The sequence below is a fragment of the Hypomesus nipponensis genome, chromosome 17, assembly GCF_054491055.1.
Source record: "Hypomesus nipponensis isolate SF chromosome 17, ASM5449105v1, whole genome shotgun sequence".
Taxonomy (NCBI): domain Eukaryota; kingdom Metazoa; phylum Chordata; class Actinopteri; order Osmeriformes; family Osmeridae; genus Hypomesus; species Hypomesus nipponensis.
Genome location: NC_140377.1, coordinates 2,412,501 through 2,430,444, shown reverse-complemented (window position 1 = coordinate 2,430,444; position 17,944 = coordinate 2,412,501).

Here is a 17,944-nt window from a genome sequence, read left to right as displayed (position 1 = left end):
CTGGGAAACTGTCAAGAGGAGCCAGAGCAGATAGCACCGTTGTACTTGTTGTTACAAATGGCAAATACACGCACACTTTAGACACACACATTCTAAACCAACTTTGGCAGTGTTGTCGTGTCACCTGGGTCCAATCCCAGAATCCATCAGGTCATGTGATCATACCTCAGCTTCGTTAGGTCACATGATCACGGTCAGTGGTGGAGTGTTGAAGTTCAAACGGAGACAAGTTTGTCCCCTCCGTCCCCCCGTATGTCACTTTGGATCACATCGTCTGCTAAAGGAATATATTATTATCTGTTCAGGCCAATGAACCTGTTTAACTTACTGGCTCTTTTGTCGAGCGTGCCAAGTCTTCTGTGTCGTGTGTGTGTGTCGTGTGTGTGCATCTGTGTGTGTGTGTGTCTGTGTGTGTCATGTGTGTGTGTGTCGAGTGTGTCATGTGTGTGTGTGTGTGTGTGTGGGAGCAACAGGTTCACCCATACATCTGCTCGCATATTCAGGTTTTTTATCCTCTTGACATTTACATCTGATGACGGCAGAGTTCCTTAATTATAGCTGCTGCCCTCTCTGCTGGAAGACAAGAGGAGAGGAGGGGAGAGGAGAGGAGGGGAGAGGAGGGGAGAGGAGGGGAGATAACCTCTTGTACTCACTAATGTCAGCGCCTTCATGTTTTAAACAGTCTGTGTGTTAAGCTTAAAAAAGAAACTTTAAGGAAGCAAACGGCAGTGTAGAGTACACTGTCGGAAATAATGTGCTCAATTTGTACCTTTAGGGCCCAACAGCTTGTCAATGGGGCAGTACCCTCAAATACACGTCCATTCTACCCCTCAACAAGGGCACACAGTGCTCACAGTCTGTACCATGAGGACAAGCACGTTCCCCCTGGGGACCTACACGCTCCAGGACAGTTCAACTTTTTGGCGTAGTTTCTTTTCATTGACTCCACCCCCCCCCCCCCTCTCAAATCTCTGTTCTTTTGTTCAGTTCACATTTCCTTCTTCTTCTGCGGCCCGTCTGTGTTTGCAGATGTGTGGAGCGTGTGCTCACCTGCTTCAGCGCCCGCCAGCCAGCTGATGGCTAATGGTCCGACTCCTGGTTATTTTACGGCTGAAGAACACGTCCACTTTGCATGGCTCCCTTCCCCTCACTCTTCAAACTTGTTCTCAAAGTTGAGGGTGACACAGCTTGAAATATGTACGGGGGAAGGAGGGAGGGGGGGCGATTGTGCTCCGTTAGAGAGGAGAGGAGGGAGGGGGGGAGATGGGGGGAAGGAGAGGGGAGAGAGGCACGGGACTGGAAGACTGAACCCAGATGATGCAGTCGTTTTGTTCTGCAAACACGATTGGGTTCCTTGGCGTGGCGCTCTGCCAGGTCTCCGTGAGAGGAGGCTGGCCACAGAGCGTGTCTCTTCACAGCCGCGCGCCCCGAGTTTCACGGCTTGGTGGCTTTACACGCGAGGCCTGATGCTCAGGATGGCGACCCGGGTTCCCCTCCTGCAAGCCCTGCTGCCAGACCTGCATGGAGAATGACCTGGAATGTAGAGAAGTCGGGTAGCTCTCTCAGTCTCATTCTGTCTCTCTCTCTCTTTACATTTTCTTGTCTCTCTCAGTCCCTCTCCCTCACCTCTCTTGCTCTCTCTACAGTATTTGTGTCTGTCTATTTATTTCTACAATGTAGTATCTCTCTCTCTCTCTCTCTCTCTCTCTCTCTCTCGCTCTCGCTCTCGCTCTCTCTCTCTCTCTCTCTCTCTCTCTCTCTCTCTCTCTCTCTCTCTCTCTCCCTCTCTCTTTCTCTCTCTCTCCCTCTCTCTTTCTCTCTCTCTCTCTCTCTCTCTCTCTCTCTCTCTCTCCCTCTCTGTCTACAATGTTGTCTCTCTCTGACGAAAAATACATAAATCCAGGAAACATGCAGGAGAAAGACAACACAGCATCTTGGCATTCGGTGCTGCGTTCCTAAACTTAAACCAATCAGGAAGCAGGATGAGTCATAGATGTAGGCAGTGACAGGAAGGGATGAGGTGTGCTAAGACCCTCATAAACATATCCATCACCGTGCCAACTGGTATCTAGTAATAAAGAAAAGTAGAGACGGACAGAAAAAGTTTTGGGTCATGGAACAGAGGTGGTTTGAGGACCACTGTGGTTAGCACTTAAGGGAAGAACAACCAGGGCTGTAGTTTGTATGTTTTATATCAGAGACCTGGGTCTGATCCCTGCCCCACTCCCACATGGAACGGTGTGACTGGGTGAGGTGGTTAGATAACTGGTAAGCACCAAAGGCCAGAACAGTGCCTGGGATTGGATGTTACCTAAGGACAGCCCCTCTCCACTACACTTTCTGCTGTCTTAGCTACATCTCTCTTGTGACTCTCTTCCTCTCTCCCCCCTCTCTTGTCCTCACTCTCTTCTTCTTTCTTGTCTTCGTTCCCCTCCCCTCCCCACTCCCACCTCTTCTCCTTTCCCCTCCTCTGCTTTCCTTCCATATTGTCTACCCTCTCATCCTTTTCTCTCCTCTCTCCTCCCGTCCTCTCTCCTCCTCTCCTCTCTCCTCCTGTCATCTCCTCTCTCCTCCTGTCCTCTCTCCTCCTCTCCTCCTCTCCTCTCCTCTCTCCTCCTGTCCTCTCCTCTCTCCTCCTCTCCTACTGTCCTCTCCTCCTCTCCTACTGTCCTCTCATCCTGTCTTCTCCTCTCTCCTCCTCTCCTATTGTCCTCCTCTCTCCTCTCTCCTCCTGTCCTCTCCTCTCTCCTTCTCTCCTCTCTCCTCTCCTCTCTCCTCCTGTCCTCTCCTCTCTCCTCATCTCCTCCTCTCCTCTCTCTTCCTCTCCTACTGTCCTCTCCTCCTCTCCTCTCTCCTCTCCTCTCTCCTCCTGTCCTCTCCTCTCCTGTAGTGAACCGGTCTGAAGGAAGCTAGTCTAATAGCTCAGTGTGCACTAATGAGTTTGCAGACTAATTAATGAGCCAGAGGGACACCCTGTGGGGCCCCCCTCCTCCGAGAAATCCTGGGACTTCTTTAATGAGGGGCCTTGATAACCCTTCAAAGGCAGAATGGGATGCTGTGAGTGTGTGAGAGGGTGTGTGTGTGTGTGTGTGTGTGTGTGTTGGGCTCTAATGATGCCCAAGGTAAAGCTCCCTGCAGCTGGGACAAGAAGAAACAATGGAGAGGAAAAAGATGGAGGGGTGAGAGAGGGTGAGATAGAGGGGGGGGTGTAGCGCTGGAGAGAGGGTGAGATAGAGGGGGGGGTGTAGCGCTGGAGAGAGGGTGGGATGGAGGGGGGGTGTAGCGCTGGAGAGAGGGTGGGATAGAGGGGGGGGTGTAGCGCTGGAGAGAGGGTGGGATGGAGGGGGGGGTGTAGCGCTGGAGAGAGGGTGGGATGGAGGGGGGGGTGTAGCGCTGGAGAGAGGGTGGGATGGAGGGGGGGGTGTAGCGCTGGAGAGAGGGTGAGATAGAGGGGGGGGTGTAGCGCTGGAGAGAGGGAGTGATGGAGAGAGGGAGAGTCAGGATTGAGGTGAGTTGAAGAGAGGGATGGAGAAGATGGGAGGAAGAAGAGAGAGACATTGACCTGCATTGTTGCCTGTACCTACAGGTAGTCTATAGTACCTCCACTCACCCAATCATGGAGCCCCTCTCTTCCTCTCTCCTCCATCCGCCACATCTCTCCGTCTCTTTTAGACCCTCTCTCATCTCTCTCTCTCACTGTCTCAGCTCTTTACCTGTCTCTGTCCATGTCATCTCTTCACCTCTCCCTCTCCTCGCCCCTGCGTTTCTCCTGCACACCGGCAGGGTTCCGGTGTTCAGACCGGCGTTATTACAGCGACTCGGTGTTGTCTTTAATCTGGGTCTGTGTTCTGGTTCCTTCTGTCTGGGCCCCAGGAGGGAGGTTCTGGAACATTCTGGACGGTCCAGAGAGACAAGGGTGTGAGTAAAGTGTTCGGACATAAGGACGTGTGTCAGCGTTGACAGGAGGATGGAGGTTGTGATTTGTCTTGTTTCATTGGATTACATAAAGCAAGTCTCTCGTCATCTCCTCGTAGACATTACAGGCCTTTAAACATCTGGCTGCAAGCTCTCTCTATCTATATATATGTATTTTTTCCCTGTATCTCTAACTCGCTCATTATCTTCTCTCGCTCTTTCTGTATTTGTCTCTTTAACCTTCCTCGTTCATCTCTCTCCCTCTTTCCTTTTGCTGTTTCTCATCTTGTCTTATTGTTTCTCTCTGGTTTCTCTCGCTCCATCTCTCCCTCCATGGGTGCATGTGTAGCCCTCTGTGACATTGCTTATAAAAAGAGCCGTACAAATAAGATTTGATTGGATGCAATGTCCTCCTCGTCTCTTTCCCCGCGCCACCAGCCTCGTCCTTCACAGGTACACAACACAGGTAGCGTCGTCTCTTGCAGCCGAGTCAATCTCGCGCTCGGTAAACAAGCACATCCTTCTATTTCGTTTTTTTCTGGTCGGTCACAATGTTTTCCCGCGTGACAGTGAAGGCTGCCACGCTGCCTGTGGCTCCTGTCAGAACTAACATGGCTTAATTGACTGTCAGTGAATGATCCTGTCAGACAACACGAGGAAGTGACGACGTTCCATCTGTGAGCCGCCGCCACGGCGACAGCATCAATCTGTTGCAACGGGGACGAGCCAGGATGAGGCACGGCCCCTAAAAAAGTCTGAATTACAGGAAAGAACCTCGGGCACCGTGCATCCCGGAGTTTGCTGTCAATGCTGACACACACACACACACAGAGATGCACACACACACACACACAGAGATGCACACACACATGCAGGGAGGGACACATGAGGTTAATTAATACACACCTTATAGGCACACATACACACCTTATGCTTTTGTTCCAAACAGCATACACAACAACAAAGCGTCTATGGTAGCTACTGCTGTCACATTCCAGTGGGCTGTCTCCCCTGAGTGAAGTTTTAGCAAACAATCAGAACAGTCCAGACTGTCTTCTTAGACACTCTCCTGTCTGCCTCTCTCTCTCGCTCTCCCTCTCTCTATCTCTCTGTCTATGTCTCTCACCCTATCTCTCCCTCTCTCTCTATGTCTCTCTATAGAGTGTGAGGTGTTTCCTGTGCTCCAGCTCTTCCTGTTCTGATATTTAGATGCTCATCTTTGAAAGTACTGTGGTGCAGAGCTAGGGAAGAGAGGAGAGGGGAGAGAGGGAGGAGCGAGGGGAGGAAAGAGGAGTGATGGAGGAGAGAGAGAGGAGAGAGGGAGGAGAGGAGAGAGGGGGGAGCAAGGGATGAAAGAGGAGTAATGGAGGAGAGAGGAGAGAGGGAGGAGAGGAGAGAGGGAGGAGCAAGGGAGGAAAGAGGAGTGATGGAAGAGAGAGAGGAGAGAGGGAGGAGAGAGGGAGGAGCAAGGGAGGGAGGAGAGAGAGGACAGAGTGAGGGAGGGAGGAGAGAGGGAGGAGAGGAGCGAGGGAAGGATTGGGGGGGAGAGGAGCAAGAGAGCAAGGTGGGAACGAGGGAGGAGAGGAGCCAGGGAGTTATCCAGGGTAGAGATGCTGGTGCACATATGGTCGTCACAGATAGCAGCTTACCTCTTCTTTGCATGTGAGACTTTCACCACCTGTCAATCATGAAGACAGGGGGCGTGTGTGTGTGTGGGGTGGGGGGGTGGTTATGGTGAGGAATAAGAAGGGAAAGAGAGGAGGGGAGGAGGAAAGGAGAGGGGAAACATGGAAGGATTGACGTCTGTCATATGGTATTGGCGTCGGAGAGGGAGGGAGATAGAAAGAGATGGATAGAGAAAAAGAGAAAAAGAGGATTTTGTATGTAGCAGAACTCCATATGTTACCCATGTTTACACACGCCAGAGTGTTAACTTTCAATGTTTGTGTCAAGTAAGTACATCTTTTTATAAAAATTGACTTTCTAAAAAAGAATGCCTTTTTCAATCCAATTAAGTGTCATTCTGTGGGGATACGTGGTGACAACATGCTAATTAGTGATTTTAAAAGGCATTTTATAGCCCTTTATGTTTCATCCAAGTGTTTTTAGACAGTGTGTGGGTTGTGCAGGCCCTCTGAAGACACTGATGCGTTTTTGATGTGTTTGGCTGCCTGGTATTCTACACCACCTGTAATGAGAAGAGAGAGTGAAAGGGGAGATAGGGATAGAGATGGAGATAGATAGAGAGGGAGAGGGATGATAGAGAGAGAGAGGGAGAGAGAGAGAGAGAGAGGAAGATGTCAGGTGGACCTCTGAGTGTGCGATGTGTGAAACAGTGTGTGTGTGTGTGTGTGTGTGTGTGTGTGTGTGTGTGAAAGTGAGGGTGATGTGAGCTGCTGACAGAGATGGAGTGTGAAAAGCTAGCCGTCTTCCTGCCCTACATGCTTCTCTCAGCAACACTCACACCTCACACAGAGAGAGAGACAGGCAGGACAGACTGTAAGAGATGCAGACAAGCAAGGCCGGGAGAGAGACAGGTAGCAAGGCCGGGAGAGAGACAGGTAGCAAGGCCAGGAGAGAGAGAGACAGGTAGCAAGGCCGGGAGAGAGACAGGTAGCAAGGCCAGGAGAGAGAGAGACAGGTAGCAAGGCCGGGAGAGAGACAGGTAGCAAGGCCGGGAGAGAGACAGGTAGCAAGGCCTGGAGAAAGAGAGAGACAGGTAGCAAGGCACAGAGAGAGACAGGTAGCAAGGCACAGAGAGAGACAGGTAGCAAGGCCGGTAGAGAGACAGGTAGCAAGGCCTGGAGAGAGACAGGTAGCAAAGCCTGGAGAGAGACAGGTAGCAAGGCCTGGAGAAAGAGAGAGACAGGTAGCAAGGCCAGGAGAAAGAGAGAGACAGGTAGCAAGGCCAGGAGAGAGAGAGAGAGACAGGTAGCAAGGCCAGGAGAAAGAGAGAGACAGGTAGCAAGGCACAGAGAGAGAGAGAGAGAGACAGGTAGCAAGGCCAGAAGAGAGACAGGTAGCAAGGCCAGGAGAGAGACAGGTAGCAAGGCCTGGAGAGAGACAGATGGCAAGGCCAGGAGAGAGACAGGTAGCAAGGCCAGGAGAGAGACAGGTGGCAAGGCCAGGAGAGAGACAGGTAGCAAGGCACAGAGAGAGACATAATATCTTCTTCTGACAGAACAGGACACAGTAAGAAATATTGGTTTGGTTTTGCTCAGCAGTGGCCTTCCAGCCTCATCCCCAGCCTCACCCCCAGCCTCACCTTCACACCCAGCCTCACCTTCACCCCCAGCCTCACCTTCACACCCAGCCTCATCCTCATCCTCACCCCCGCCTCACCCTCATCCCCAGCCCCACCCCCAGCCTCACCTTCCCCCCCAGCCTCATCCTCACCCCCAGCCTCACCTTCACCCCCAGCCTCATCCTCACCCCCAGCCTCACCTTCACCCCCAGCCTCATCCTCACCCCCAGCCTCACCGTCATCCCCAGCCCCACCCCCAGCCTCACCTTCACCCCCAGCCTCATCCTCACCCCCCGCCTCACCCTCATACCCAGCCTCACCCCCATCCCCAGTCTCATCCCCAGCCTCACCCCCAGTCTCATCCCCAGCCTCACCCCCAGCCTCACCTCCAGCCTCAGCCCAGCAGACAAGACGTGAAGGTTCTCCAGTGCACTGGAGCCTCTTTCTCAGACAGGCTGATTAATGTCCCTGGCTGCTCTCCCCAGCTCATCCCCCTGGTGTCACAACTAAGTGGACCCAAGACAATAATAAACAGTCACTCTCCTGTGCATCCCCCAGACACAAACACACACACCTTTCTAACTCTCACTCTTTCTTTATTACCCTCATTCATGAACGGTGGGGGTGTGTGTATGCGTGTAAAAAAAACTGTTTGGGTGTCACGCATTGGCAAATTAAGGGAATATTGAGTAAGTCAACAACAATATAGATTCCTTTAGAGTATTAATAGAACATTATGTAAAATAGCAAGAAATGGAGATTATGTCTCTCTCTCTTAGGTCTCTCTCTCCCTCTTTCTCTCAGGCTCTCAGGGAATGGCGAACACTGTAGATAAGAGGAGAGAAATTACTGTTTTGATGACTTCTAACACTGAAGGGGGGGCAAACCTGCTGGATGTAGGGACACGAGGCATCTTAACTCCAGCGGAGAACAGAGGTGAAGTGGAGAGGAGAGGGAAGTTAGAAGGTTACCTTGTATTTATGGATGTGAAGTAGCTTTGGCAGAGTAGTTTAACAGTAACAACTCTAACAGCTGTGTAACCCTTAACCCTTGCTGTATAATATCTCCTTCCAGAAACTCAGCACTGATTATGATATTGTTCCGTTTTCATCGCCATAGAAACGGCACTTAATTCGGCATTGTTTTGACCTACGGGGAGGTAGTTGCTAGGGGGTTAGATGGCTGTTGCTAGGGAAGTTTGGTGGGAGGAAGGTGGAGGAGAGTTTTTTTTTAATCAAAATAAAAAATATATTTATGTTTCTATATGTCAATTAAATACGTTTGGTAGTAGTAGGCAGTGAACCCCTATTAAAGGGTTTGTAAGACAAGCTCCAAGGGGAGCTCTTCTTTAGGAAGACAGGGCTAAAAGTATAAATACTCGTATGATTATAATTAGCACCTACACTGCAGATCTAGACTTATGCCAGGTAGCTGAGATCGGATGTGTTCATTTTACAACGTGCCTTGTAAATAGCCAGATAGGCTACACATTACACCGTTTCTTGACTGATCGCCAAATTACTTTACGGTAGCACACTTCAAGTCTATAGCTGTGTCTACTACCGCGCACTTCGCCCACTAACTTTCAGTGCTTAGGGCGCTTCACTCACAAAACCAGCAGAATTCAGTGCACTGAAAGTACCCGGATGGCGCACTGTCAAACGGTCCAAAAAAACAAAGTACAACGATGGACACTACTCGCCCTAAACTGGCGCCACCTTGGCTACGTAGCGGAAGAGGAGGAGCCCTTTCGGCAGCATTTTCCACTTGGGGTGGAGAAGCGCGTTCATTTTGTCAGGTTTCATGGGTGTCGCGAGCAAATTTGCGTCCGTCACTTCCGCCAAGTGTTTAACGTAAGTGTTCCATTTCAGACGGCACTTATCAGTGAAGGAGTGCACTGAATATGTAAGTGCACTGTTTTGCAGTGCACTGTATTGCAGTGTACTTCGTAAAGTGCGCGGTAGTAGACACAGCCCTTGATCTTCTGCTGTTGGTTACTTTCTATACGCAGTTTGTTGGCGACAATAAAATACATTTGTAAAATAGACCAGCAACCCAACACTACACTGACGACTGCATATTCTAGTTTTTTGCGTGTTTGTTTATCTTTTCTTTGCTTATGTTGCATTTAATATTAGCCAAAGTAGATTTGTCATAGTTGGAATTGTTTAGCGTCTGCTAAATGAATACATGTAAATGTAGTCCGATTTTTAAATTGGGTTAGCAAGTTCTTGTTCAACATGTCCCGCTCGAGTGGTTTGTCTCTTTAAAGAAGGTCTACGTTAGTGACATCAGTTGCTAGTGAATAGGCCTAGCCTACAGCTGAACACGCATGGCCGGCGTAGCGGAGTTGCACTCAGTTAAACTGCCACTTTACATCTTTTACCTGTTGTAATACTGATTGCTCAAATCCGTTATCATCCTTCACGACTCGAGGTTCAGAATTCGAGTTATTTTCCATCATTTATCATAACACGTGGACGTGGAATGGTTTCACAGTAGCGCTGGGGCACAGAGAAGTCAGTGCACTGCTGTGTTAGTTAATAGGCATAGCTTCATTTAGTATGGTGTACGTGGTGCGCACGCATCCAATCACCCTCTCCACATGGTCCCTGAGCAGGTGAGCTATCTGTCGTTTCTCTTCCACATCTTTAACATCCAGCTGGGATTGTCATTGTTCTGCCCATCAGACACTGTCCCTGATATCAAATCCACAACCCGCAAACACAAGCCTCCAGCAGTTTGCGTTCGTTTATAATGCTGCAAGCGTTCGCCATTTTTAAGTTGGAAAAAGATGAATACCGCCGTAACGTCTACCTCAACGAATACTACCAAATTCAGTCTCTGCCATGTCCAAACATACCTCTGCGTTATGCGTTGCTCAAGCTGGGTTAGCGACTTTAGCCATGCGGTTGTGCTAGCGACCCTAATGAAGACGTTTCACAGTAGCTAACCATATAATACCAGAGGGGGGTGGTAAATCCACTATCGGAATGCCCACTGGCCGTAACCCTGGTACCTAGTCCTTCCTCACAAGAAACACACCACAGGAATTAATATGTTCGTTTTGAATCACAGTGTATCACTAGTTAGTAGTTACTATGCAGAGGAGCTATTATCCATGATGCTACAGTATGCTAGCTGTAGTAACAGAGTGCGTGTTTGTAATTTCTTTGTGTCTGTGTTTTTGTTTGTGTCTGTGTTTTTGTTTGTGTGAGAGAGCAAGAGGTGTGTAGAGGAGGGGAGGAGGAGGAAAATAGGAGTTAGAGAAGGCGCGAAGGAGAGATCCACGCAGCAGTTGCAGCATCTTTTGAAGCCCTCTGCAAAGAGCAACTCAAAAGCGGAAAGCGGATCGATGTGAGAGGGAAACTGATAAGGCAGCACACAGTCGCTCACACACGTAACCCTGCAGGCTCGAACACATGCTGGGGCCTGGCGGAGCCTGAGGGGAATTAATGTGAAGAGCAGGTGTACGCTGCCTTACAAGCTCAGCATACACACTCTCTTCTCCCACATACATACATACTTTATTTGTCCTGTGTGGAAATTCGTTTGCAGCACAATTACAAGGCATTTAGTCCCAACAGTCACCAGTAGACATACCCATACACATAACTTCACCTTTTTTCTTCTCTCCTCCTCACCCATTAGACCAATAGGAGCATGTCCTTGTGGTGTACAGAGTCTTCAGGCAGGCCTACTGCAGCTTGCTTTCCGACCACCTCTGCTACACTTCTGCCTACCTCACCTTCATCCCCTCAGAAGTCCTACGGCCACCCTTCCACAGATGAAACGGTCTTGCACTCGTTTCCACTCCAACCAAAAGTGTTTATCGACCCAACCAACCACACTCCCAAATGAGCCAGAACGCCCGGTTTCAAACGGGCCATTTTCTCAGTTTTTTGAGATTAGATTAAAACCACAACAACAAAGGAATTTCTCTTTTCTTCTTCTCCTGAATGGGTAGATGAACATCATCTGTGTTTCACAGAAATGCATGTTTCTTCTCTCTTCTAAACCATGGGCTCTGTCTGCTAATTAGCTGAATCCTTTCCACTCCAACACACTCTGATCTTCCTACTAGCTAATTGCGATTATTTACACAATAAAGGTTTATATCTATTTATAGTCCCTCTCCTCCTCCTCCCCAGATTTAGGCTGTGTGCCATTAATAAGGAGGAAGGGGAAATTATTTTTTTCAGCTCTTCATCATTATTGTCAGCCTTGAAGTGGCGCGTTTTTCCTCCTTGCCATGCTAATGCCGTAGATGTAATCGGTGGGTAATTGTAAAACACTTGAAGTGCGACTGTGCTGGTCGGCGGGGGGGGGGGGGGGGGACGAGGGATACTCCTGAATGAAGATATCAGATGGGAAACGTGTGGTGGTTCTGTGATGCACTGCTCTCTGGAGATGGAGGGAGGAGGAGGAGTGGAGGAAGGAAGGAGTGGACAGGAGGATGGGGGACAAGGAAGGGGGGGAAGAAGTGGAGGAGGAGGAAAGGAGGGGAGGTGATGAAGGGGGGTGGGGGCTGATGGAGTAAAGGGAAAGGGAGATGAGTGAGTGAAGAACAGAGGTTGACAGAGACTCAGTCTCTTTCTGGCAGCAAAAAAGCACTTGATCTTTAGTGGCAGGTGTCCACATGACTCACACATCCTCCTTCAGGGAATATGGTTCCAGGCTGTCTCGTCTGTACTTTCCCCTTCCAGCCAGTCTCTGCTCTCCCAGAGAGAGAGAGAAAAGGGGGGGGGGGAGAGAGAGGTTACATACTAAGTTTCAGGATGGAGGGAAGATATTGAAAGCCTGTGCAGTGATGACAGCTGTGAGAACAGTGTGATGGCTGTAAGCCCCCCGCCACTTGTGTGTGAATGTACCTGTAGCAGGTGTCTATGTGGCGTACCTGTGAGTGCTTCAGATGTGTCCTTATATTAGCAGTCAAACCAATTAGAAGCATGTTTAATGCACAGCAGGATGGGAACGTACATGGAGAGTCCTGTGTGTGTGTGTGTCAAGGTTACGGACATGTCACATCTCCAGAACCACAGACTCCTCTCTCATCTCTCCTTCTTCTCCTTCTCTTCTTCTTTACACAGGGATCAATAGTGCTTCTCTCAATCAATGTCTGATATTTCAATTACAGAAATTTGAACAATTCAGAATCGTTTGTGTGTGTGTGTGTTCATTAGTATCATAATCAGTTATTCCTTGTGTGTGTGGGTCCCAGAAGGTGTCCATGCAGGGTGTGATGTTGAGTGGATCTGTGTGGACAGCTTGCATAGTGCTGCCATTAACGCTGTAATTCACGTTTAGTGTGTGTGCTGTAACAGGGCGGGCAGCTGTCACCTGGCCTCACCAGCTGGCTGGACAGCCCTACGACTGCGTGTGCAAGCATGATGTATGGAAACGTGTGGCATCATGTGTAGACATGGATGTGTGTGTGTGCTGTGTGTGTGTGTGCTGTGTGTGTGTATGCATGCAGGGGTCTGTGTGTGTGAAAGACAGGAATGCACCAACAATTTGGCCGCAAATAGAGTTTTCGTCATTTTCGGTTTCGGACGACAGTGGTTGAAAAAAGCTGACCCAAAGTGCTCCGATTTCACACTCATTCGATCTCGGGACCGAAGTAAAGTTAGTTTTAAGTTGGATATCCGACAGATATTCTCCATGAGCATTTTCCTGGTATCAGTAAAACGATTTCAAAGGTTGAAAAAAACCTTTTTCCATTTTATTTTTTAAAGGTTGGAAACTAATTTAAAAATATTTTTGGGGGGGGAGAAAACAAGATATTTTCCTTATAAATCACACCCATTAGGTTGTCCCTTTTCATCTCAAGTTATTTTACATATATATTTCAAACAAGGGCAATACTTAGTGTCAGCGGTGTGGATATACTTAAAGTTTCTAATAAGAGCATCAGCATTTATCTGCAGTGTTGATTCAGCAGACATTTCAAGAGGGGGTACAATGCCCCCCAAAATTATCACAAAATTTCGGTTTCAGGTTCTGGACCATCATTTTAATTTCGGTTCATCACTAACCAGAATATAGAAGAAAAAAAAGAAGCTTTGAGAGAGGAAATGGCTAATTGAATGTGTAAGTGAGCAAGTTCTAAATGAGCAAGTTCATTATCTGTTTGTCAAGGTATCGCAGGGTTTACACACAAACACACACACACACACACACAGTTAATACTTCCACCTCTCCACTTTAGAGTAAGAAGAAATGGAGCTGAGAGACAAATGTTCTGATAGACATAGAATGTGTGTTCCTGTATGCGTGTGCCTGCCTGCCTGTGTGTGCCTGTGTGTGTGTGTGCCTGTGTGTGTGTGTGTGTGTGTGTGTGCCTGCCTGCATAGAGATCCATGTGTGCAAGAGAGATCCAGCCTCGACAAGGGCAGCAGTGTTAATGGTGCTGCTCTGTAAAATGACCCTCACATCCCTTTCTCTCTACATTTCCACCCAGCATTTCTCCCTGTCAGCACAGTGTGAGAGTGCGTCTGAGTATGTGTACCGCTCCGCATAGTGTGTGCTGGGTGTGAGTGTGTGTGTGTGTGGATTTGTGGGCCGTGTGCATTGTGTGTGTCATTGTGTTTGTGCTACTTTTCAGGTGACCTCAGTCTGGAGAGTGACCTGTGGATCTGAGCCTTGTGTGTGTGTGTGTGTGTGTGGGGGGGTGTTTTCTCCTCAGAGAAAACACTGTCTCTCCTCAGAGAAAACATTGTTTCTCCTCAGAGAAAACACTGTCCTGGACAACGTTGGTCTCCCTTCCTCAGGTACGACCAATGTTTGCAAGTTAGTACTGTCATCCACACTGATCTTCCCTAGTCCTGTCAGCTCTGTACCTACGTGCCAACAAGCCAGCCAGCCAATCAGCCGGCCAATCAGCTGGCCAATCAGCTGGCCAGCTAACCAACCAGGGCGGCAGCCAGGTAGCTTGTCAGGCAAACAGGCAACCAACCAGCTAGCCAGTCACACAGACTGGCTGTCTTCTGTCGGATCAATCTGTAGTCTCAGTCTCTGTGTCTCTGACGTGACCTCCGCATACACACACCGAGAACACTGGAAAAGTAGAGACTGAACACGACTTGTTCACACTGCTTTAAAATACTCTCTGATACACACACACACACACACACACACACTTCCTTCATCCGTACCCTTGGGTGCCCTGTGTCCCTTGTTTCGGGTCAGATCCCCTCTCTCCGTTTTGTGACTGAGAGTGTGTGTGTGTGTGTGTGTGTGTATGTGTGTGAGAATGTGTGAGTGCAACATTTGTGTCTCAGTGAAAACAATTAGTGTGTATCTGAAAAGTTGGAGTATTTGTATGGGTGTGTGTGAGAGTGTGTTTTACAGAGTTTGGGGGAGACCAGCCTGTGTGTGTGTGTGTGTGTGTGTCTCCCATTCAAAGGGAGACCGGGCTGTCCGTCCAGCACCTCTCAGTAAGGCTCCTCCAAGCCTCTCGCGGCTCATTGGCTGTGAGTCATCATGAATGGACTGTGGCATGACTGTGTAAACAGGTCCCCTCACTCCCAAGGGCATCGCTGTATAAGTCCTGAGTGGAGCTGAGATGCTTGGCTTGTCTCAGTCACCAGTTCCACACGCTGCCCTGAGCAGGCCATGCTCACTAACGCACAAGGCGTCTGTGTGTGTGTCTGTGTGAGCCATAACAATTAAAACACACACATTAACACACACACATTAACGCACACACTTTGTCCGGTTCATTCAGTCTCTGTACTGACTTTAAGGATCATGTCCCCATTTTTGTGAGGGTAGAAAAGCAAGCGGTTGTTCCACTGGCTGACCTCTGACCTAAGAAGTTGTCTTGTGAGCTGACCTATGACCCCGGAAGTTACCAGCTGACCTATGACCTAGGATGGTGTCTTCACACTCTGATAACACCCTGCCTGTTACATCTGCGATCATCTGATATATGATGGCGAACTGCAGCTTCATCTGCCCTGCTACTGGGAAACACTGATCCATCTTATGCATGGGCGGGTAAAGTGGACACGTGTGTGTTTGTTTTGAAGAACCCACTCAGGCTTACCTAACTATGATGGAGAGAGAGAGAGAGAGGTAAAGTGAGATAGAGGTGGAGAGAGAGGTAAAGTGAGATAGAGGTGGAGAGAGGGATAAGGAGGTGGAGGTGGAGAGGGACAGAGTGAGAGGGTTAGAGATAGATATAGATAAATGGAGAGGGAGAAAGAGAGAGGTGGAGAGAGGGATAAGGAGGTGGAGGTGGAGAGAGGGACAGAGTGAGAGGGTTAGAGATAGATATAGATAAATGGAGAGGGAGAAAGAGAGAGGTGGAGAGGGACAGAATAATATATGGATTGAGATGGAGAGGTGGAGAGACAGGAAGATGGAGAGGCGGAGAGACAGCAAGGCAGATGATGAGATGAACTAGGAAGCACTGCAGAGAGAGAGACAGAGAGAGATCCCACGTCTAGCCCACCAGCCTGGTTTGGAAGCAAAAAAAAACCCTCACACACCATCTAGCTCCAGCACAGACACACACCACCAGTGTTATCACATGGTGAGAGAGACCTTGGTACATCAATGTGCATCTCTCTGTTTACCTCGATCTCACTCGCTTTACCTGTCTCTCCCTTCCGTGACAGCTCCTTTCTCTTTGACCTGTCCTCCACTCTCTATTCACTCACTCTTTATACCTTTCCTATTTCCTATCCCCTTCTCTCTTTTTACAATCTCTCTCTCTCTTTTTACAATCTCTCTCTCTCTTTTTACAATCTCTCTCTCTCTTTTTGCATATCAGAAGCTAGACAGTTCAAAAACAAGACCAGCCTGTGGCTATACCTTTTTTATATTCCGTTCCCTTTCTTACATTTATCTCCTTCTATTTAGTTATTTCTCTCTGTCTCCCTCCCACTATCTCTACCTCTTCCCCTGCCCCTCTCTCCCTCTCCCTATCTCCTTTTGCTGTTAATCTGCATGTCTAAATCCAGGTTTTGATAGCATGTGCGAACACAAAGTGACATAATGCAGTTTGAGCTCCGTATGGGCAAGGCTTATCTCCGTGGTGATAGTCAGAGCTGTCTCACTGTAATCATTCTGGGGGAGGAGGGGAGAGCAGGGCGGAGGGGGAAGAGGGAAGCAGGATGGTGTTTTAAGGGCAAGGAGAGGGAGCAGGGAGGAAGAGGAGGAGGAGGAGGAGAAGGGGGGAGGATGTGAGTCACGCCCATCTTGACTTGTTGATATCTGTAGACTCTCAATCTACAGATCTGCTATCAGATCACTCTGAACATCCTCTCTCCTCAGTATGAACAAGCACCATCCCGTAACTAACTGTCCTGCCGCGCGGCCGGCGTCAGCCAAGTTGACGGGTTGTGATCAGGCGCAAGGACCGTGGCTGACTAAATGTATCCATGGCAACACCTCTCCCTTACCCTACATCACTCTCTCTATCTCTCTCTAATTCTCTGTACCTCTTTAAGAAGGAAAAGAGAGAGGGGGGACAGAGTGAAGATGGGCGAGAGAGGTCAGAGAGAAAGAGGCCACTGATGAGCTGTTTTACGCTCAAGGTGAGGTTTAAACAGACAGATTTCCATTTTGAGAATTTTCTGTTGTTGTTGTTCCTTCTGAAAGGAGTTGGTGTCCGAGTCTCTCAGCTGCTCCCTGTGTCGACAGAGGAGAGCGAGGAGGACAGTTTTTGACTCTTTAGGATCAAGTTGGCATGAACTGAAACAGTGATAGCTTCACAGAGAGACTACGTTTAAGGAGACACCAGCTGAGATTACGCAACAGATCATATCTCTATCTAAGGAGAGACCAGATCTCTAAACAAACAGAGATCAAATGTCTGACGAAAGACCAAACACTGTATATATCACGAGAGACCAAATATCCATCCAAAGAGATACCGGAACTGTTTCCAAGCAGCGATCAGATGTCTGAAGAAAGACCAGATTTCTATCCAGAGAGAGAGACTATTTTGATAGCGATCTGGTCTCATGCTTCGACAACCTTTCAGCCCCATTGACGGGGGAGCGTTAGCGAGAAGATGGGAAAGGATGAGGAGGGCGGGAGGAGGGGGAGGGGGGGGTATGCCACTCTCCGAAGAATGTTCTTTACGCTCCATTGTACGTGTTGCTCGGCGACATGGAGGTGACCTGCAAGATTCTATGTCATTAACTGCTCAGAGAAGTTTGGGAGTGGGGATAGAAGGTTCTGGAGACTCCCTGCTCCTCCCCTGTTGTCACGTTAAACTGTTGTCACACTGGAATCATGACAGGAAATGGGATCGAGAGAGTCACATAGTGAGTGAGGGAGGGAGGGAGGAAGGGAGGGGGGGGAGGGGAGGGAGGGGAAGGGAAGGAGGTAGAGAGACGTTTGTTGTGTGAGTGGGTATGTTCCCAGGCACCCTAGTCTTGCCCCCCTCCCCTCTTGTCTCCCCCCTCAGTCTCACCCCCTCCCCCTAGTCAGAAAGTGCTGTTGTAAGGATCTTCCTGATGAAGTCGTTAGGAAGTCATTAACAGATCGTTAAGAATCATTAAGAGTGTAAGGTGCCTCTCTGGTGGCTCTCCACAGGGGATTACACCCCCCCACACACACACACACACACACACACATACACGCACACACACACACACACACACACATACACACACACATGTACTCACACGCACACAGCTGCTAAACTGCTGCCAACGTTGTTTCCGCAGTGTGAGTGTAAATACTCAGACTGCGTGCTCAAGTGTGTGTGTTGTCTAATGAAGAGGCTGTTTTTGTGTGTTTGTGTGTGTGTGTGTGTAGTAGGAGGAATTA